General features: G+C 44.6%; 2 long non-coding RNA genes across 2 annotated transcripts; both read left to right on the forward strand.

Annotated features, from left to right (window-relative positions):
- The first annotated feature begins 1311 nt into the window (after window positions 1-1311).
- On the forward strand, window positions 1312-4626 carry LOC148685251 (uncharacterized). Its single transcript, XR_015950365.1, has 3 exons — window positions 1312-1435; window positions 2307-2379; window positions 4401-4626. It is a non-coding gene; the product is annotated as an uncharacterized LOC148685251 (long non-coding RNA).
- An 11515-nt stretch (window positions 4627-16141) lies between these two features.
- On the forward strand, window positions 16142-20307 carry LOC148685252 (uncharacterized). The gene is made up of 4 exons (XR_015950366.1): window positions 16142-16204; window positions 18577-18705; window positions 18850-18916; window positions 20110-20307. It is a non-coding gene; the product is annotated as an uncharacterized LOC148685252 (long non-coding RNA).
- Window positions 20308-21997: the final 1690 nt, after the last annotated feature.

The raw sequence follows: 21997 nt of genomic DNA on the forward strand, positions 1-21997 counted from the left end.
TTGACAGAACTCTATTAGTCTTTGCCCTGCTTCATTTTGAACTCCAAGACCAAAATTGCCAGTTGTTCCTTTTATCTCTTGATTCCCTACTTTAGCATTCCAGTCCCCTGTAATGAGAAGAACATCCTTCTTTGGAGTCATTTCTAGAAGGTGTTGTAAGTCTTCATAGAATTGGTCAATTTCACTTTCTTCAGCACCGGTAGTTGGTGCATAAACTTGGATTACTGTGATGTTAAAAGGTCTGCCTTGAATTCGTATCGAGATCATTCTGTCGTTTTTGAGATTGCATCCCATTACAGCTTTTGCCACTCTTTTGTTGACTATGAGGGCCACTCCATTTCTACTACGGGATTCTTGCCCACAGTAGTAGATATGATAGCCATCCGAACTGAATTCGCCCATTCCCTTCCATTTTAGTTCACTGATGCCCAGGATGTCGATATTTATTCTTGCCATCTCATTTTTGACCAAATCCAGCTTACCATTATTCATGGTTCTTACATTCCAGGTTCCTATACAATATTTTTATTTACAGCATCGGACTTTCCTTTCGCTCCCAGGCATATCCGCAACTGAGTGACCTTTCGGCTTTGGCCCAGCCGCTTCATCAGCTCTGAATTTACTTGTACTTGTCCTCCGCTCTTCCTCAGTAGCATGTTGGACGCCTTCCGACCTGAGGGGCTCATCTTCCAGCGTCATAGCTTTTATATGCCTGTTGTCTTTGTCCATGGAGTTTTCTTGGCAGGGATACTGGAGTGGCTTGCCAATTCCTTCTCCAGGTGGATCACGTTTGGTCAAAACAAAACTTCTCCAAGTTATTTAAGCCCCTTCGCCACGACAAGGCAGTGATCCATGAAGAGGAATAATAAAAGAAGGCAAATCTGGTACAGCTTGATGGCCTTCTACTTCTTACATGAACAATGAAGAACGTTGACTGCAACCTCCAATGAGTTGGGGTGTGCAGTGGAGGGCATTTCTTTTAGTAGCCTACATGCTGCTCAAGGACATTGGCTCATCCCATAGATGTGCTTTAAGTTTTATTCTGTTTCATCTGTCAAGTGTTATCATCTTGAGATTCCTGCACTGCAGAGGTTTGGAGATGATCCCCAGGATCCCTTCCAACTCTACAATTCTTTGATTCTGATTCACTTCCTCAGATGTTCTGTGATATAAACCTTTGTGGTATGACTCTAAATGCTTTTGTTGACATTACTCACATGGCCTCTACTGGTCTGTGTTTATTGTAGGCCTTCCAAAGCCCAGTAAAAATATAATCACAATGTCCCCATTTCTCCTTTCAGTTGATCCAAAGTCAGCACCAGAACCAGCTCCATCCATCATGAAGCATCTTCTGATCCTGCTGTCTGTTCTGGCACTCATGAGTTGCACAAGTGCCATTGATTGTGTAGGTCCAAGTACTTGTAGTAACAGCGCTGTAAGTATGAAAAACAAAGGCCATCATGTCAGATGCTTAGTGAGGACATTCTTGTATCTGGAGAGGTTGGTGCGTAGCAGATTATAAAATCCCAAAGTAAAGGAAGGCCAGAGCAGCTCAAAAGGGTGGAGGCTCAGTGATGCCTCCAGTTGGCCTTCTGGAAATTTTGGAGCGGGGAAAGGCAAATAGTGGGGATTTGTAGAGCTCTAGGTGGACTGTGAGCTCAAAGCAGGAAGCTTTTCTCCATTAAAAAAAATCCAGTTATTATAATCATTATTACTAGTATTCGCACAATCCATGCTCCCTAACCTGGGATGCTCCAGAAGTTTCAGACAGAGATACCCCTGGCTGTTGACCAAGCTGACAGAGGCTATAGTCTGAAACATCTGGAGGGCACTTTGTCCATTCAGGAGAGCTGGTGCTATTGCACAATCAACCACTCAGCACCCATGTAAGATTGCGGCTAATCCATATGCAAACCAATTAATTCAATGTGTGTCAATTTCATGCTCATCAATGATCTACCACATCTTCACTGCAAGCCTACGTCTGCCTCCGAGGCCACTCACTGAAAATGGTGGGCTTAGAATCATAGAACCAATTTAGTCTTGTCCTTTAATGCAAGACTAAGATGGAAAACAGCCAGCTTTTGTTGTATAACTGTCATGAATTTCTCTGCAGAATTTTGCATTGGTTGAAGAGTTGAGAGCCCTTTACCAAAGAGATTATATTGCTGTCCAAACAACCAGTCCCAGGATTCAGAGGCATTGGGGGGGGGTGGACAGAGTGGAATAGTTGTTCAGTTGTTTTTTTAAAAAATGTACCTTAGACACATTCTCAGCAGTTAAGATGCATCTCTTTCTACTTCTAGCGTGGAAGAGTATGTCGTTGTACGGGGCCATCAGGATTAACAATAGATTACCCGGAGGGAGCATCCAAAAGAGGTTGGTATGAACCGGACAGTTTTGGAAGATGGGGGTAGAAGGATAGCAATTTTGGGGGGTAATCCCCTTGCCTTGGCAGATTTCCTTTCTTCTCCAGTGAATAAAAAAGTCCTTCCACAATGAGAAATGAGATCATCACCATCCTTACGGTCTTGATCAGGGGTCACCAAACATCTTTGCTCTGAGGGCACATGAGAGAGCAGGGGAAAGTGTTGCAGGCATGACACACTCAGCAAGGCCAACTGCACACTCCAAACCATTCTATGGGCTTCAGCAGAATTGTTCTTGCGAGCATAATTTTGGCACTGGGAGAGGACACTGGGGCCCAGGCATCCCATTGGCAACTTCCTGGTCAATATGGCTGTCTGTTTCTACTGTGCTTTTCATCCCAAGTGCAGCAGACAAGAATTCAGCAAGTGTAGCTTCCCTAGCAAAGAAGTATCCATGATGAGATGTTAATGACCTGCTGAATGTCTTTTGCTCAGATATTAGAGAGCTTGGATGTTGTTCTAGGAAGAGGAGAAGGCAATCAACAGAGGATTCGGAAGAGGTTTGGAGGAGGTCAATGAGGATGAGTAGAGAACTTAGAAACATGCCCTAGGAAGAAAGGTTATAGCAATGTAAGGTTATATTCAATGAAGTTCTACTCTGAGCCATTGGAATTAATGGACCTAACTTAGGCATGTTCTTTAATTTCAGTGGGCCGACTTGAAGTAGGACTAACATTGTATAATGATCGTTAGCAGCAAACAGTCCAGGAAGCTGGTTATCAGCTCAATTAACTTTATTTACAAGCATATTCACAGAGCTGCTCTTGCACACATCCATCACACATCAAAGATGATCTAATCTTATCAGACTCCTCCTCCCTATTTCACTTCCAGCAAGATCTGTGCCAGAAACTCTTAAGCCTGCCTCTACGTTTATGACCTTCCTGGAGGTGTGCCCAATGGCAACACCTCAGACTGGGAACATCAATTGGCTCTCCATCACTGTCACTAGATCAGCGTTTCTCAACCACTGTTCCGCGGCACACTAGTGTGCTGCGAGACGCTGGCTGGTGTGCCGCGACGTGCGGCGACAAGAAGGGCGATTTGCATTGTCACGTGCCTGGCGGCCGCCAATACTCACCTATGACACGTCGGAAAGCAATATTTCTCCTCCTCTTTCCCAAAGCTCAGTGCAAACGAGCCTGGCGGCCGCCAATGCACAACACTGGCCCCCCGCCGGAAAGCAATATTTGGCAAGTGTTTCTTACAGTCATAATTATAATATAGGGCGGCACAGAGTTAAATATGTTAACTTTTTTAATGGTGGTGTGCCTCGTGATTTTTTTCACGGAACAAGTGTGCCGTGGCCCAAAAAAGGTTGAGAAACACTGCACTAGATAATGCTTCTGGAGTCACCCTGCCCCTTGGCAGACTGGGCTCTCTTCCAGCTCTCCCCCTCCCACTGATAACAGAGAGTCTGGTCTAGAAAGGGAGGGCTGTGGAATCTGTGGGGTGTCGTTTTGAAAAGACAAGCCTGTCTCTTCTGACTGGCTCAGCCCTCCTGCCTCGTCTCCTGCCTCGCTTGCTGGGTCCTGGAGAGCCAGGTTCCTGACACATTGGATACAAGACAGAGTTGCTTTAGCCTGGAGAAGGGAAGACTGAAGGGAGAGAGAGCACCCTTTACATCCATGGAGGGCTGTCAATTGGAAGATGGCAAAGAATCATCCTTTGCTGCCCCAGAGGGGACGAGTGGGTCTTCCGGTTTAAGTTGCAGGAGGGTAGATTTTGGTAGAACATTAGGAGGCAATTCCTGATGGTAAAAACAGGGGGACAATGGACCCAATCCCAAAAGAGTGAGATTTTGGAGTGAGAGAAAGTCTGCCCCTTTAGACAGCCACACTTTAGTTTCAAGTTGCATGTCCCTCTCAGCTCTCAGCTCTCAAATTCTGTGATTCCTGCCTTTTTCATAAAAAGGATCATAGCTGGCCTCTCAGAGGAATGAATCCCCTGTCCTTTACTTTCTCCTCACAGATGTAGAGGCAAACACTATGGCCGAATAAAACTGAGAAGCAGATTGGGATCAACCCAGATGCTCAGCAGGTTCACCAAATGATCTCAATGGCTTACATTCACTGCTTGATACCTCCACTCTGCTCCCGTAGTCCTTAAGACCTGAATCTAGATTTCATGGGCAGCCCCACATGTAATCCCAGGTGCCTCAAGGGACCTGCCAGCATTCAGCAACTGCAAATAAATCTTAGCATTCTAGCCTCTTGTTTGGTCTCTTGAATGTGAACCTACAATATATCTGTCCAGGGGTGCAACAGAACATTCTGGGTCCAGTATCTGGATGGGGCCCTCCAACACACTCTCAGAAGAGGGCACAGATCCATAGAGAATTTGCATTTGCTTCCTTGACTGTCCATTACTGATAGTATACTCTCCCAAAATACCTGAAGCCTTTTTACTAGCTATAGTATGGGATTAGATACCAAAGATGGCATATAATCTATTCCTCTATGCAACTGCTGGAGCTAGGATAGTTTGCACCAGAAATTGGAAAGAAAGAGGTAATCCAGCAAAAGAACAATGGCTGTACAAACTGAAGGAGTATGAAAAACTTGCAAATATGACAGCCAAAATAAGGAATCAGGATGAGAGACAAATAAGGGGAGAGTCAAAGAATACCTAAGAAGATATTACACCAAAACTATTCTACAAGTAGGGGTAATACTTAGAGCCACAGTTAACAACAACAAAGAAAATGATGGTAGAAAATAGGGTAGAGAAACTAATGAAACAAAGTATACTTAGAATAAACTACTGAGCCTCTTGGGCCAGTTTGAAAGCATGCCAGTGCAAGTAGATAAATAGGTACTGCTGCAGCAGGAAGGTAAACACTGCTTCCGTGCACTCTGGTTTCCATCACAGTGTCCCATTGCGCTAGAAGCAGGTTAGTCATGCTGGCCACATGACCCATAAAACTGCCTGTGGACAAACAGTGGCTCCCTCTGCCTAAAGTGAGATGAGTGCCGAAACCCCACAGTCACTCTTGACTGAACTTAACCATCCAGGGGTCCTTTACCTTTTACCTTTACAGTCATACCTCGGTTTAAGTACGCTTTGGTTTGAGTACTGTCAGTTTAAGTACTCCGCGGACCCGTCTGGAACGGATTAATCCACTTTCCATTACTTTCAATGGGAAAGTTTGCTTCAGGTTAAGTATGCTTCAGGTTAAGTACGGACTTCCGGAACCAATTACAGTCATACCTCGGGTTAAGCACGCTTCAGGTTGAGTACAGACTTTCGGTACCAATTGTGTACTTAAACCGAGGTACCACTGTACTTAGAATGTCATGGAGCGATGGGTTGGGAAGTTTTGCATAGAAATAATGTATGAAGAAAAATGTATGATGTGTAAATAGAAACTGGAAAATGCATAAATAAAAAAATAAAATAAAAGTATAATACTTGGCAGACAGATTGAGAACAGGTGAAGCTTTCCACCAGAATTGTATTTCCAGAGAAGGAAAAGCTTAACCTGTTGAATTTCTGCCAGACACACACAACTCTTAAAGCTACAAGAAACTTCCTTTTCCCCAGTTCCTGTGTAATCCTATATCCCCAGACCTGGGCGGAAGCCCCATTATCCACAAAGAGACCTACTTCTAACTAGTCATGTATACTGTGAGTTCTCATTGAGTGCCCAGTCTTTAGCTCCTGTACAACAGGAGGCTTGTCTAAGCCTCATTGCAAAGTTGTTACATTTTGCATTTGTTATTTGGGCACAGGAATCTTCTTACACCTACCCACACTTATAGCAGAAGATCACTTCTAGGGTGTACCTGATTGTAGACAAACCCACCCCAGGAAAGATGTGCACTTCTTGCTGGTAAAAAACAGAAGGGCTGGTGGTTCAAAGGGCTACACTGTGAGGAAGTGTAAGAAAATGTGTATTAATGGAGAAGGGTTTTGCTTCATAACTTTGTTTCCAGTGGGGACACAGATAGGCTTTTTAAAGAAAGAACTTGGAAGCTGAAAATCCGAGTGCCCTATTCACTTGGGCCCAGGACATCAGAGCCCCCCATATCTGCCTCTTGGAGGCGCTGTGTCTTTTGCAGGAACACAAGCATTAAAAGAGCCCGTCTGAGCTCACACAGGGTACATTTCCCTGACCACTGCACTGGGTGAGATCTTATGGGCAGAAATACTCAAAGAGAAGGGAGTCCAAGATGGATGTTACAGTAGGTGCCACACTTTTAACATTTGAAAACAAAAGGTGCTGGTATTGCGTTCCCTTGACTACCCCCAGATGCAAAGCACTGCTTCTGGCCCTTTTCTGAAGCAACATCTTCCATGTCTCAGCTAGCAGGTCCCAATGAGAGATATCCAGCTCCCATGCTTCCCCTTGCCTTACCAACCTCTTGCGATTGCTCCCACCTCTTGGCTGAGTGCCAAGCCACAATAGAACAACACAGTACAGTACTCTTTCAGCTCTTTGGGCTGATGCAATGTAGTGCCCTACAATGCTTTGGATAACAGCTCTCAGGATCTCTGGCCATGTGTGTCTCCCTTGTAGCTTCTCCTGCTTCACTGCTGGCCAGGAGTATGTGATTTCAGGATCAGCCAATGGGCTGTTATGATTACAGATGTCTCTTCCAGGAGGGCAGAGAAGCTTGAGGAAAAAGATTTGCCAGCCTTCATAAGCATTTGGGGAACACCGAGCCTTTGCTAAAATAGCAACTGCCATAGTAAAGAACAGTAGCTGGGAGCTGTCCAGGGTGTTGAATTGCCTTGCCATAGTTGCCTTGCCTTGTCATTCCGAATTCTCCTGTGGATCCCAGAGGAGACCCTGGAGTAGGCATCCCCAAACTTCAGCCCTCCAGATGTTTTGGACTGAAGTTCCCATCACCCCTGACCACTGGTCCTGTTAGCTAGGGATCATGGGAGCTGTAGGCCAAAACATCTGGAGGGCCGCAGTTTGGGGATGCCTGCCCTGGAGTAACAAAGAAGTCTGCTCAATCTTCAGCATAGCAAATAAGTTAGCACTTCCCCTCAACTTTCCCTTTTCCAGGTTAAAGGTACCCAGCTTTCAAATCTCTCTCATAGAACTTGGTTTCACACACATCCTTTCTCATAAATCTGACTGTGTACCCGGGAGAACTACGGTACTCCAAAAATAATATTTTGCAGCTGCTGAAGTTTCCAGCTTCACTGGCATCTCCAGCTATGGGACATCACAGTAACCTAGTCTGCGTGTTTTAAGGCATGGAATGGGTCAAGAATGTTCCCTTGAATTCCAGAGTGCAGGTCCTGTTGATTCAGGTGGTATCTAATGACCAGGGTATACTACCAACCCAGCATATTAGTACTCTGCCACAACTCCTTACAGCCAAATAACCTGGGCCAGGAGACTCCAAGGCTTTGGGCACAACAATGATTTCCAAAAGGAGTAGGAGCTAAAACCCAGACTCTCTTCTTCCTGAGAATCAGGTTATCCAAAATTCAAAGTGGCACATCACCAAAAGCCTGGCAATGGCTTTAGTATCAAGGATATACCTTCAAGAAACAGCCTCCAAATGTAAGGAGGTAGAATTATTTTTACAATGATGGGAAGGGGTGCATGAAAATTAGAAGATGCAATGAAGAAATGTTTTTGAAAATTAGAAACTGGAATAAAGAGAAGAAGGCCGATGGACCATCTAGCCCAGCACCATTTTCTTACAGGAGCCTAACACTTTCTCATGCAGAACCTGCATGCAGGATCAGAACACTAAGGCATTCCCCACTCCTGTGGACTGCAAAAACAAGTATTCAGAAGCATCACAACAGCTATGTGTGCATGTGCAGCATCTTGTGAACAATCATGTGGGGTGTGGATTACCTTGCCCCCCCCCACATTTTATTCAAGTTGGCACCAAGAATGCAAACTTCACTTTCTGGTTTAATTGTGACTTAAGCATCATCTAGTTTCTCTATCCGCCATCTCTCCCCAGAGCTTTAAGCTTGTCAGATATTAAACGAAATAAAAAAAATCCTTCAGTAGCACCTTAAAGACCAACTAAGTTTTTATTTTGGTATGAGCTTTCGTGTGCATGCACACTTCATCAGATACAATTTCATCAGATATTAAACATTTAAGGAAGAATTTTAAAAAACGAGTGATGTGACAAACAGTGCTCCCCCCCCTTTATTAAATACATTAAATGAGAACATTAAAGCTTTTCTCATTGTTGTGGCGATTCATCAGTCATTTAATCATTGATCATCTGATCATGAAACAGATTTTTTTTAAAAAAGACTGTCTCGTTATTTGCATTGCATCTGAGTTATATGCAATCATATTAAAGATAGATTTCCCCTGCATAGGAGTCTACATAATTGAGCATGTACATAGGTGTACATTAACAGCTCCCGTTGAGGCCCTCGTTCTACCACTACTGTGATATGTGGGTACAAATTATGCAGCTCTGGCCATGCCCATCCATTTCTAAAGCAGGTGCAAAAGCCACTCCTGGAAGAGCCAGTTGATAAAAGCAGGGGGGTTGCTTCTTGTGTATGTTTGTGTGTGTGAAGGAAACAAGTTACATCCACCACCAAAAAACTTTTTAGAGTTTATGTACTCAATAAGAATGGAGAGCCTCAGGTGCATGGGTGATGTATGAAATGGTGGGGATCCAGTGGAAGGAGAGAGGTTGGAACTGTATGGGATTCTGTAATCCTGCTTGAGGTGCCAAGGAGAAACATCTGCAACGAGGGTTACCCTAGTCATCATTATCATAAAAATAATCGTCATCGTCGTCATCTATGTTGTTATAACCTTTCCTGTTGTGCTTGTTGTGCTTGTTGTCATCATCGTCATCATCGTCGTCATCTTTGTTTTTAGAACCTTTCTTCTTTTTCTGGAAAAAAGAAAGAAGAGAGGTTAGGGCCTAACTTCTGCCATGGTGCCTTTTGGACCATTCCTCCATTGACTTCCCATCCTCTTTTAGAAGCCCTTTTAGAACTTCATCGGGAAAGTCAGTCAAGAAGACCAAGAAAAGTGTCTTAAGTATTTTTTGCAGAAAGCAATATTTGGCAAGTGTTTCTTACAGTCATAATTATAATATAGGGCGGCATTTAAAATTTGTTAACTTTTTTAATGGTGGAGTTCCTCGTGATTGTTTTCACGGAACAAGTGTGCCGTGGCCCAAAAAAGGTTGAGAAACACTGCTTTAGTTCCTCAACCTATTTGCATAGGTGTTACAGCAGAATACTTTGGTTCTTAAGCAAGGTAGTACTTTCTATCTGTCACCCAACCTTTTAACAATCACACTCTTGATGTGCTCCTAGCAGTATAACAGACCCAGATGATAAGCACACTTCTCTTAACTGGATTAGGATTTTTCTCTACCTAGAAGATCACTCCACTTCTGACTGGAATGGGACCCAAGAAAACTGTATCCTCACAGCTCCTACTTCTCTTCGCTGAAACTCAACCCTCCAGCTACCTCCTGTCTGAATACTCTCCTAGGACACTATACGCTGTCCTTCACACTAAGCTCAGAGGACCCTTTCTCTAACTTTATTTTCCTCAGAGTGGAAGTTTCTGTTGTTGTTGTTTAATCATTTCCGACTCTTTGTGACCCCATGGACCAGACCATGCCAGGCACTCCTGTCTTCTACTGCCTCCCACAGTTTGGTCAAACTCATGTTAGTAGCTTTCAGAACCCTGTCCAACCATCTCATCCTCTGTCGTCCCCTTCTCCTTGTGCCCTCCATCTTTCTCAACATCCAGGGAGTCTTCTCTTCTCATGAGGTGGCCAAAGTATTGGAGCCTCAGCTTCAGGATCTGAACTTCCAGTGAGCACTCAGGGCTGATTTCCTTAAGAATGGATAGGTTTGATCTTCTTCTGGGAAGTTTCTACCCAGAACCAACTCTCTGTCTCCCTATCCTAATCCTTTTCTCCCATCTCAAATCAAGCCCTCTCTGAAGACCCTCTCAGAAACTGCTCACCTTCCACTAGTGCTGCTCCACCACGATTTATTCTGGGCTAATCAGAGACAGGTTCTGCGTTTTCTAAACTTTTCGGTAGGTCTTGCCCCAATGAAGGGGTTGCAAGGACTGAAGATTCCCACTGTTCTCTCAGGCTCCTCCCCAGATCTCTTCCCCACCAGCCTAAGGCTCAGACATCTTGGTCTCAGGGCTCCTTCCTCTTCATTACTCTGTGTGTTCTAGGAGACTGGGGAGGAGGAGACCTGGTCACAGCAGGAAGGGGTGATTCCCTGACAGGGAGGTATAAGAGGGTGAAGCAAAAACAGACAAGGCAAAGAAGTCTCAGGTTGCTTGGGAAGGAGAGGAGGAGACTTAGCAAGCCATGAGAAGGCAGGGCCCTTCAGTTGTCTCAAGCGCCTCATTAGAGCAAGACCTACTGGGAAGAGTTGCTGTGCTCACTATGCCTGGGCTGTTTTGTTTTCTTTGAAGAAATAGTTGACTTCACTGACACCTTGTGAGTTATTGCTGACCGACTCCCAGATCCTGCCTTGACAGTACATATAGTTTCCCTCAAAGTAGAGCTACTGGAATTACTGCCCCTAAATAAATAATGTCCATTCATTTCAAGGGGCTAAAGTATGACTAAGTTTGGGCACAACCCAGATTCCTTTTTGCCACTCACAATCTTATCTGTTTGGCTCCAGGGCAAGCATCATGGCTGAATATGTTGTAGGGCTACTGAGAGCCAATTACCCCCCCCAATAAACACACACACACACACACACACACTGCATTTTGTGTTATTCTACTCACAGATGCTGTAATTTTCTCCGATGACTCATCCTCTTTCACCACTTTGATAATCTTTACTTCCCCCATATTCATCAACGGATACTTCTCCATTCCGATGCTTAGCCCCAAATTTGCACCTATGTTTAAGAGTGAACCTAACCATGAACGCTTCATGAGGTTGACCATGGATCTCCGCTTGCGGTTCAACGCATATAGGTCTCCACCATGCTCTTGATCCTGGTCTTTGTCCACAGACCGGGTCTTCACTTGGTTTTCATCCTTGTCCAACACATCAGCATTAAAGTTACCCAATGTGCTTGTAGTGAAAGCCAGCAGCATTACAGCTAGCAGGATGGGCCAAGACTTCATGATAGGTCAGATGCAGAGTGTTATACATTGGCCAAAAGGAATAGAAGAGTGGAAGAGCTGTCTGCTCTGCCAGAGATGGGGCACTCTGCCCTTCTTATATAGCCCTTTTCAAGCTCAGTTGGGTTATGGACTAGAACCAAGTGGGCAGTTAGGCATTTCATGCTGACATAGGGAACGCTGAGCTCCTTTCCAGGGCTGAGTGAACCGCCTCCATTCCCTTCCTTGACTGTCTCTCCAGTTCATTCCGCTCTGGGTCCCACTCTTCCTCCTTTTCATGGTTTTTTATTTTAATAGTCGACATGGGTCATGCACAGTTTGCCAAAGTCCCGGAACCGTTTTCTTCTCCTTTTGCCCCACCTCACAAATATGAATGTGTACATTGGAGATATGCTCCAAAAAGAAAATCTGAAGTTACCCATTTAATATTGCAGCTATGGAGCATTATGAGAGTTCACTTTGGAAGTACTCAGACATAAGATTTGTCATGGTTGTTCATGTCCCAGTCAGACCTCTAAGGCTTATCACCTCATTGCTGTTCCAATCAGTGCCTCTCTTTTTTTTGAGATGGGGTGTACCTTTCCACAATGTATCTCAGAAATACATTAACATTTCAACAGAGCTATTAAGGAGTACAGCAACTCAGTTGTAGAAACAATATGCAAATTGTTTAATGAGCTTGGTAGGTTACTGTGTGGAGTGACCAACACAGCAACACATGCAGTTAACCAAGTCTAACTAATAGTTTCAATGGGGAGGAGGACTTGGAGTTGGATGACAATCGAGACCTCAGGACCCCCCTTTTCCACCTTCCAGGTTTGAGGACATGGCTCTCCCACTATCCCCGGACTTTCAAAATGACTTGCTTGTAGCTTATCTTGCTTCACAGAGATGTAGGAGGATGTGGCTGAAGAATCAGCTACGGACCCTTACAGCTCTCCCAGGTGGGTTCATCCACAGGAGAGGGAAGCCTCCCCAGCCCTCTTACGCCTTCAAATGCCTCTAGCCCTTTTCTGAAGTAACATCTTCCATGTCCCATGGGCCCACGGGGAGATGTCCAGGATCCTGGTTTCCCTCACTTTACCAGCCTCTTGTAATTGCTCCCACCTCTTGGGTGAGTGCCAAGTCATGGTTGAGCAGTACAGCACTCTTTCAGCTCTTTGGGCTTTTGCAGTATAGCAAATGCAGTCAATACTGTGCCTTCCCACTGGAGGACAGCTCTCCGATTCCTTGGCCTTGTGTGTCTCCCATGTAGCCTCTCCTGCTCTACCACTGGCCAGGAGTATGTGACTGCAGAATCAGCTTTGAGATGTTAGCATTGCAGATGGCTCTTCCAGGAGGGCAGAAACGCTTAAGGAGAAAAAAAATGGCCAGACTTCATAAGCAGTAAGAGGACACTGGACCTTTGCTGAGATGGCATTAACCGTAGTTCAGCCCAGCAGCTGTGAGCTGTTGAGGGTTTTCATTTGCTGTTATGCCCTGGCCTCTCCAGCTATGGAATATCACAGTCGGCCAGTCTGTGTGTCCTGAGGCATGAGATGTGTCCAGAACTTGCCCCTGAACTCCAGGGCACAAGTCTTGTTGCTTCAGATGTTGTTTAATGACCAGGGTATATCACCAACCCTTCATACATGTACACTGCCACCACTCCTTAAACCCAAATAGCTTGGGACAGGAAACTCCAAGGCTTTAGTGGACAACATGGAGATTCAAAAGGATCAAGAGATGAAATCCAGACTCTCTGCTTCCGGCATATCACCATGAGCCTGGCAATGTATTTATTGCCAAGCATTTACCTTCAATAAAAAGGCATCAAATAGAGGGAGGTAGAATAATTAATAAAGTGATGAGAAGGGCAACATGAAAGTTAGAAAATACAATACAGAAGTAAATTAGAAACCCGAATGAAGATAAGAGTCTACAAATAACTTGCTAGATTAGGCCAATGCTTCGGGGAGCCTGCAAGCAGAATCAGAACATAGGAGCACTCCCAGTGGCGTCGCAACGGGGGGGCGGGGGGGGGGCGATAAGAGCGGGCCGCACCGGGTGACACCCTGGAGGGAGGGTGACAGTCTCGATGGCCCCCCCTGCTCCCGCGCCTAGCCCCACCGCAGCGGCCGGTAAAAAGTTTCGCTCATGGCGAGGAATTAAAGAAAATGATGAAAAAATCGATAAGAAAAAAAACACAGAGATTTATCTATTAGGATTATTAAATGAAGAGATTCCAAAAGAGAATAAAAAAGTGTTCTTATATGTGTGTACAGCGGCCAGGATGATAGTAGCCACATATTGAAAAACACAAAAAAATCCAACAAAGGAGGAGTGGATTAGCAAAGTTAGTGAGTATTTATTAATGGCCAAGTTGACAGCAGTTGTGAGGAACCAATCGAAACAAAAAACTAAGAAGCGAATGGAAATGTTATGATGAATATATGAAAAAATATTATCTAAAAGAGGGTATGCTTTCATGCTTAGAATGAAAGATATGAAATGATATAAGAAGATAAAAAGTGGAGGTAAAGAAGATAGGGATATAGAAATATATAAAAATTGAATGCATGCAGAGAAATATATTTAGAGGAATATGTGATTAACAATATCTACAGAATTAGGATAAGGTCAGAAACAAAAGTCGAGTGGACAGTGGAGGGAAGTCTGAGGGGGGGGAATGGTGTGTGGGGGGGTGAATCGCATTTTGTTGTTTTTGATTATTATTATTCTTTATTTCTATTTTGTTTGTAGTATATTTGCTCGATATTTACATATTTCCCCCCCGAAAAGAATGTATGAGATATATGTGATGATTTGTATTGATTGTTTAATTAATAAAATTCATTTAATAATAATAATAAAAAGATTCGCTCATGGCAGCTGGCTTGCTTTCCTTCCTTGTTCCTCCCCTCTCTAGCAACTCGGCTCCCGCATGCACACAAGGTGCTCCCCGCCCCGCCCGCCCCCGGCAGATATGCCAGCCGAAGCTTCCTGCTGGGCAGAGGAGCTGCAGCGCTGTGTGCGCACGCTGGGAGCCGGCCGAGTTGCTAGAGGGGCCAGGCAGGGCGGAAAGTGTTTTGGAGCCAGGGCGCTGTGTCCGTTGCTCTCCCCTCCACCCCTCCGTCCCTACCACGGCCGCCAGCCTAGTAGGGGGCCCGTGGAGGATGCAAGCGACCGAGGAGGACGTGCGCTCAAGTCTCAGCCCCCTACCCCACCCCGCCCCATCTCCCCTTATTGCCCACATCGCGCCTCCTCCTTTCCCCCCCTCTGGGATGGTGCCCTCTTTGCCCCACACTAACAACGGTGGCGTGCGCACGGCGCTGCGCGGGACTGTTGTCAACGCTCCCCGCACGGGGCAGCGCAAGGAGTTGATTCAATGGCACCCCCGAGCAAAGTGCGCTCTCTCTCTCGCTCTCGCTCTCTCTCCTCCCAACCCACGCACTTTGGTCCAGATGCGAAGGCTCCGCAAAAACTGGGAAGCGAATGGTTTCTGCCTCTCTCGCAAATTGCCCCAAAGTCCCATGCCCAGATTGCCTGCTTGCTAGCAGCAAAGGGGGGAAAAGCAAGCACTTTAAAAACCAGGACAGGGGGAAAAACAAACGAACGAGGCTGAAACGTCTCCCGCCCCCCCTCCTCCTCCTCCGGGGAGCAAGAGCGTGGAAGGTAGCAAGAGAGCGGCTGCATCCTGCAGGAGTGCCTCGGCAAATCGGCATGGGGGTGAGGTGACAAAAGAAAAATCCGCACCAGGTGCCACCTGGGCTTGCTACTCCTCTGAGCACTCCTGCAGTCTCCAAAAACTGGTATTCAGAAGCATTACTACTTCTGTATCAGGTTTTGGAGAATCAGATCCCTCCCTCAGTGGCGGCAAAGAAGCAGAGAAAAACAAAGAAGAGTTCTTACCAATTATTTTATTCAATAATCACAGTGAGAGACAAAGGAATGTGATCTCTTTCTCTATAATGGTCTTGCTCCAAGTAAAGTCCCACACCCTACGTCTCTCCTGCGTTGAGCTAAACTGAGCTTTCTGCTTCTGGGCTCTCTGTTCTAATAACCTCAATAATAGAAGGTTTCCCTCACTTCACAATAAACTTCCACCAACTCGTTACAAACCTGTACCTCAACCAACTTACTCACATACCCCATCAATTCTCCTAACATTAACCATCATTCTTCGCCATTCCCCACAAGGCACTGATGATGACCTTTCCCACTCTAAATTTGTCATTTTCTCTTTAAAAGTCATCTAGGTTGGTGGCCATCCCTGCCTCTGGTGAGAGTCGAATTCCATAGTTGGACTAAGATGCTCTAGCTCCTTCTTAAAGCAACAACACATTTTTAAAATTTTATTTTAACAGGGCTTAAAAAGCAAATTCTGGCATGGATGTATAAAATTGTGAAATTCAGGAAGGGTATGACCCAGAGCAGAATGAACCAGAGGAACAGTCAAGGAAAAGAACAAAGGAAAGACCACTCTGCCTTGGGAAGGAGCACACTGTTCTTCATGTCAGCACAAGATGGCTAATTGTCCTCCCAAATGACACTTGGTCTTAGTCCAGGAACACAAGACAACAAATCATACCCACAAATCCCCCCAGTTCAGATCACTTGGCTATTTAAACCAGTCCAATGTGGGTTCTTCTACTCAGGACATAGGTTGGCTTCTCGAAGAGCAAACGTCTTCTCATCCCTGGAGACAAAGACCACTAGCTTGGTAAGAACACCATTTTCTTCTTGACTGCAGCAGTTAGATCAAACCCAGTGCTGTTCTGACTATTCCCCAGAAATATCTGGGAAAAGAAGTTAAAAATGATCAAAGGGAAGAGAAAATGTTGGTCAAAAACTCCTATGTGGGGTGCCAGGATTCTAAGGCACCTTTCAAGTACCCAAGGGGTATTTGCAAGTGTCCTCACTTTAATAAACAGCCTCGGTCCAGTATACCTGAAGGAGCGTCTCCACCTCCATCGTTCTGCCCGGACACTGAGGTCCAGTGCCGAGGGCCTTCTGGTGGTTCCCTCGCCGCGAGAAGCCAAGTTACAGGGAACCAGGCAGAGGGCCTTCTCAGTAGTGGCACCTGCCCTGTGGAATGCCCTCCCACCAGATGTCAAAGAGAAAAACATCTACCAAACTTTTAGAAGACATCTGAAGGCAGCCCTGTTTAGGGAAGCTTTTAATGTTTAACAGACCATTGTATTTTAATATTTTGTTGGAAGCTGCCCAGAGTGGCTGGGGAAACCTAGCCAGATGGATGGGGTATAAATAATAATATATTATTATTATCATGCAAATGAGTTTAACATGCAACTTTATGGCTAATTGTCTTTAAATGTTATATTTATATTTAAATATATGTAAGCATCTTTTAAAAGTTTTCTTTTATAGATCCTTTTTAACAAATGATTTTAGATGGTCCGTTATTAACATCTCCCATGTGTTCTGTGGAGTCAATGGCATCTAAAGCCAAGTGGTGGTCTGCACTCTGCAGCCTCTTCATTTTCCTGTACTTCCTCCAACCTTCCCCCTTACATTCCCCTTGTAAACAGGGCAAGGTGTGGGAGGCCAGCCACTTGGGGACTGTTCATCACTTAATTCTTTTAGTGAAGAAACTCTACTTTTCCTGAGAACAAGGCAGAAACAAAGAGAACCCTCTTTCTCAGGGAGGTGGGGAGATGTTCCTATTTGGTTTGGGAGGGACCGTTTAGAGACAGCACCAAGGAAGAAGGGTCAAAACAACCACAAGTGGATAAATCGGTAATATTTAATAAATGTAACTTGAGGATCTGCAAAACAAACTAGCTAGTCAGATTCAACCAATGTAAACAAGTCTACAGTGGTGCCTCGCAAGACGAATTTAATTCGTTCTGCGAGTCAATTCGTTTTGCGAAAAATTCATCTTGCGAATCGTGGTTTCCCATAGGAATGCATTGGAATTTCTTTTTTTTTTGTCCTTAGGAACGCATTAATTAAATTTCAATGCATTCCTATGGGAAACCGCGATTCGCAAGATGAATTTTTCGCAAAACGAATTCGTCTTGCGAGTCACCATCAGATCGCAAGACGCATTCGTCTTGAGAAAAAATCGTCTTGCAGGACATTCGTCTTGTGAGGTACCACTGTAATAACGTCCAGATGGGAGTTACAGCTACACATAGTGTGCATGCAGCAAGGTTTCCTATTATTCCTCCCTTCCTGCTGCATGGACCTTTGGGGTAAAAACCATGGCCCCATTGGCCAACTTACACCCCAATGTGTCCATCATGTCAAAGGGCACCCATAGCACACCCAGGTCATGTCTGACAACAGTGCCTAAGGGACGCCCACAGCCCAACACTGCCTCAGGTAAGTGTTTCGTTCTTTCTGAAATCTTCTCACCTGCCCAGACTACATGCCAATTAGCCCACATTCTGCCCATATATAAGGAATAATAATAATAATAATAATAATAATAATAATAACAATAACAATAACAATAATAATATATTTATACCCCAGTCATCTGGCTGGGTTTCCCCAGCCACTCTGTGTGGCTTCTAACAGAATATTAAAAACACAATGAATAATAATAATAATAATAATAATTTATTATTTATACCCCGCCCATCTGGCTGGGTTCCCCCAGCCACTCTGGGTGGCTTCCAACAGAAAAATAAAATACAATTAAACATCAAACATTAAAAACTTTCCTAAACAGGGCTGCCTTCAGATGTCTTCTAAAAGTCAGATAGTTGTTTATTTCCTTGACATCTCGTTGGAGGACATTCCACAGGGCGGGCGCCACTACCGAGAAGGCTCCCTGGAACCTCCCGAAGGCCCTCAGAGCTAGACCTTAGTGTCGGGGCTGAATGATGGGGGTGGAGACGCTCCTTCAGGTATACTGGGTTGAGGCCTTTTAGGGCATATGCTCTAAGTTTTATTCTAAATCACTTTCTCATATGTTCTGCAACATTAACCATTTGTGATATGACTCTAAATGTTGTTGTAGACATTGCTCTCATTGCCTCTGTTGTTTCGTGTTTATTGCATGTTTTCTAAAGGTCAGTAAAAATATAATCATGCCCCCCCCTTTTCCTTTCTGTCTATCCAAAGCCAGCACCAGGTCCAGCTCCATCCATCATGAAGCATCTTCTGATCTTGCTGTCTGTTCTGGCTCTCATGAGCTGCACAAGTGCCTATAGTGTGGAATGCACGGGCCCAACTACGTGTTTTGAGAGGGCTGTAAGTATCCTGCTGTTCAAACAACCATTCCCAGGATTCAGAGGCAATAGGGGTGGAGAGAGTGGAATAGCTGTTAAATTGTTTTTTAAAATGTACTGTAGATACATTGTCAAGAGGTTAAACTGCATCCTTTTTTACTTCTAGGGCAGAAAAATATGTCGTTGTATGACCTCAATTGGCCTAGTAGATAGCGTCAGCAAGGATAAAAGAGGTTGGTATGGACTTTTCTGTTCATCCCAAGTGCTCCTGTTCTTTTAACTGTGGTGCAGCAGACAAGAATTCAGCAGCTGTAGCTTCCCTAGCAAGGAAGTATCCATGATGGGACGTTAATGACCTGTTGGGTGTCTTTTGCTCAGATATTAGAGAGCTTGAATGTTGTTCTAGGACAGGCATCCCCAAACTTTGGCCCTTCAGATGTTTTGGACTACAATTCCCATCATCCCTGACCACTGGTCCTGTTAGCTGGGGATCATGGGAGTTGTAGGCCAAAACATCTGGAGGGCCGAAGTTTGGGGATGCCTGTTCTAGGAAGATGAGAAGGCAATCAGTAGAGGACCCAGAAGAGTTTTGGAAGAGGGCAATGAGGCTGAGCAGAGAACTCAGAAACACACCCTAGGAGGAAAGGTTATAGCAATGAAAGGTTATATTCAAGGAAGTTCTACTCTGAGCCATTGGAACTAATGGACGTAAGTTAGACATGTTCTTTAACTTCAATGGGCCAACTTGAAGTAAGTATAACATTGGATACACCACAGAGTTGGTTTAGCCTGGAGAAAGGAAGACTGAAGGGGGAGAGGAGAGCACTCTTTACATCTATGGAGGGCTGTCAATTTGAAGATGGCAAAGAATCATCCTTTGCTGCCCCAGAGGGGAGGAGTGGGTCTTCCAGCTTAAATTGCATGAGGGTAGATTTTGGTAGAACATTAGGAGGCAATTCCTGATGGTAAAAACAGGGGGACAATGGACCCAATCCCAAAAGAGTGGGATTTCGGAGTGAGAGAAAGTCTGCCCCTTTAGACATCCACATGCTGGGGACACTTTAGTTTCAAGCTGCATGTAATGAAAGGAGCTGGACTAAATGACTTCCAGTCCTCCTCAGCTCTCAAATTCTGTGATTCCTGCCTTTTTCATAAAGAAGATCATAGCTGGCCTCTCAGATGAATGAATCCTCTGAGAGAAAGTCTGCCCCTTTAGACAGCCACACTTTAGTTTCCTCTGAGAGAAAGTCTGCCCCTTCCTCTGAGAGAAAGTCTGCCCCTTTAGACAGCCACACTTTAGTTTCAAGTTGCACGTCCCTCTCAGCTCTCAGCTCTCAAATTCTGTGATTCCTGCCTTTTTCATGAAAAGGATCATAGTTGGCCTCTCAGAGGAATGAATCCCCTGTCCTTTACTTTCTCCTCACAGATGTAGAGGCAGACACTATGGCCGAATAAAACTGAGAAGCAGATTGGGATCAACCCAGATGCTCAGCAGGTTCACCAAATGATCTCAATGGCTTACCTTCACTGCTTGATACCTCCACTCTGCTCCCATAGTTCTTAAGCCCTGAATCCAGATTTCATGGGCAGCCCAGAATTCAGCCAGAATTCAGCAACTGAATAAATCTTAGCATTCTAGCCTCTTGTTTGGTCTCCTGAATGTGAACGTACAATATATCTGTCCAGGGGTGCAACAGAACATTCTGGGTCCAGTATCTGGATGGGGCCCTCCAACACACTCTCAGAAGAGGGCACAGATCCATAGAGAATTTGCATTTGCTTCCTGTGATATTCAAAGTTGTATCCTATTTTTCAGGCGAAGCAGCAGATCCATAACTTAATCCTTGACTGTCCATACTGATAGTATACTCTCCCAAAATACCTGAAGCCTTTTTACTGGCTATAGTATGGGATTAGATACCAAAGATGGCATATAATGTATTCCTCTATTCATTCACCCTTACTTAGAATGTCATGGAGTTATGGGTTGGGAAGTTTGCATAGAAATTATGTATGAGGAAAAATGTATGATGTGTAAATAGAAACTGGAAAATGCATAAATAAAATAAATAAAATAAAAGTATAATATTGGCAGACAGATTGGGAACAGGTGAAGCTTTCCCCCAGAATTGTATTTCCAGAGAAGGAAAAGCTTAACCTGTTGAATTTCTGCCAGACACACACAACTCTTAAAGCCGCAATAAACCTCCTTTCCCCCAGTTCCTGTGCAATCCTATATCCCCAGACCTGGGCGGAAGCCCCATTATCCACAAAGAGACCTACTTCTAACTAGTCATGTATACTGTGAGTTCTCATTGAGTGCCCAGTCTTTAGCTCCTGTACAACAGGAGGCTTGTCTAAGCCTCATTGCAAAGTTGTTACATTTTGCATTTGTTATTTGGGCACAGGAATCTTCTTACACCCACCCACACTTATTGCAGAAGATCACTTCTCTGGAGTACCTGATTGCAGATAAATCCACCCCAGGAAAGATGTGTACTTCTTGCTGTTAAAAAACAGAAGGCTAACGTGTGGTGATTCAAAGGGCTACTCTGTGAGGAAGTGTAAGAAAAGGTTTATGAATGGAGAGGGGGTTTTGCTTCATAACTTTGTTTCCAGCGGAATGACAGATGGGCTTTTAAAAGAAATAACATAAAAGCTCAAATCTGGGTACCCTGTTGGCTGTGGACCCAGTACATCCGTATCCCACCCCCATATCTGCCTCTTGGAGGCGCTGTGTCTTTTGCAGGAACACAAGCATTAAAAGAGCCCTTCTGAGCTCCCACAGGGTACATTTCACTCACCACTGCACTGGGTGAGATCTTATGATCAGAAATACTCAAAGAGAAGAGAGTCTAAGATGGATGGTAGTTTCTTAAAGGTAAACTATTGAAGGCACAGATGCAGACAATTCCAAGAAGAAAGGAAAGTGGAGGCATCTAAACAAACTGGTGTGGCTGGCTGCATAAAGATCTTACAGGACAGCTGAGATTTAAGAGGGGGGTGTATAAGAAATCAAAGAAGGGGGAAATCACCACAGGGTTCTGTCCTGGGCCCATTGTCGTTCAGCGTCTATATAAACGGCTTGGAGGAAGGAATCGAGGGGGTGCTCATCAAATTTGCAGATGACATCAAACTGGGAGGGGTAGCCAATTCCACAGAAAACAGAATCAGGATTCAAGAATACCTTAATAGATTGGAAAACTAACTCCAAAGTTACAAAATGAACAACAACAACTTTCATTATTTATATGCTGTATTTAAAGGCTTTGTTTTGGGGTAAATTTTCTTAATGTTTCAACTCCAAAACTATA

Source organism: Zootoca vivipara, chromosome 6 (assembly GCF_965207765.1).
Source record: "Zootoca vivipara chromosome 6, rZooViv2.hap1.1, whole genome shotgun sequence".
In the NCBI taxonomy this organism is placed as follows: Eukaryota; Metazoa; Chordata; class Lepidosauria; order Squamata; family Lacertidae; genus Zootoca; species Zootoca vivipara.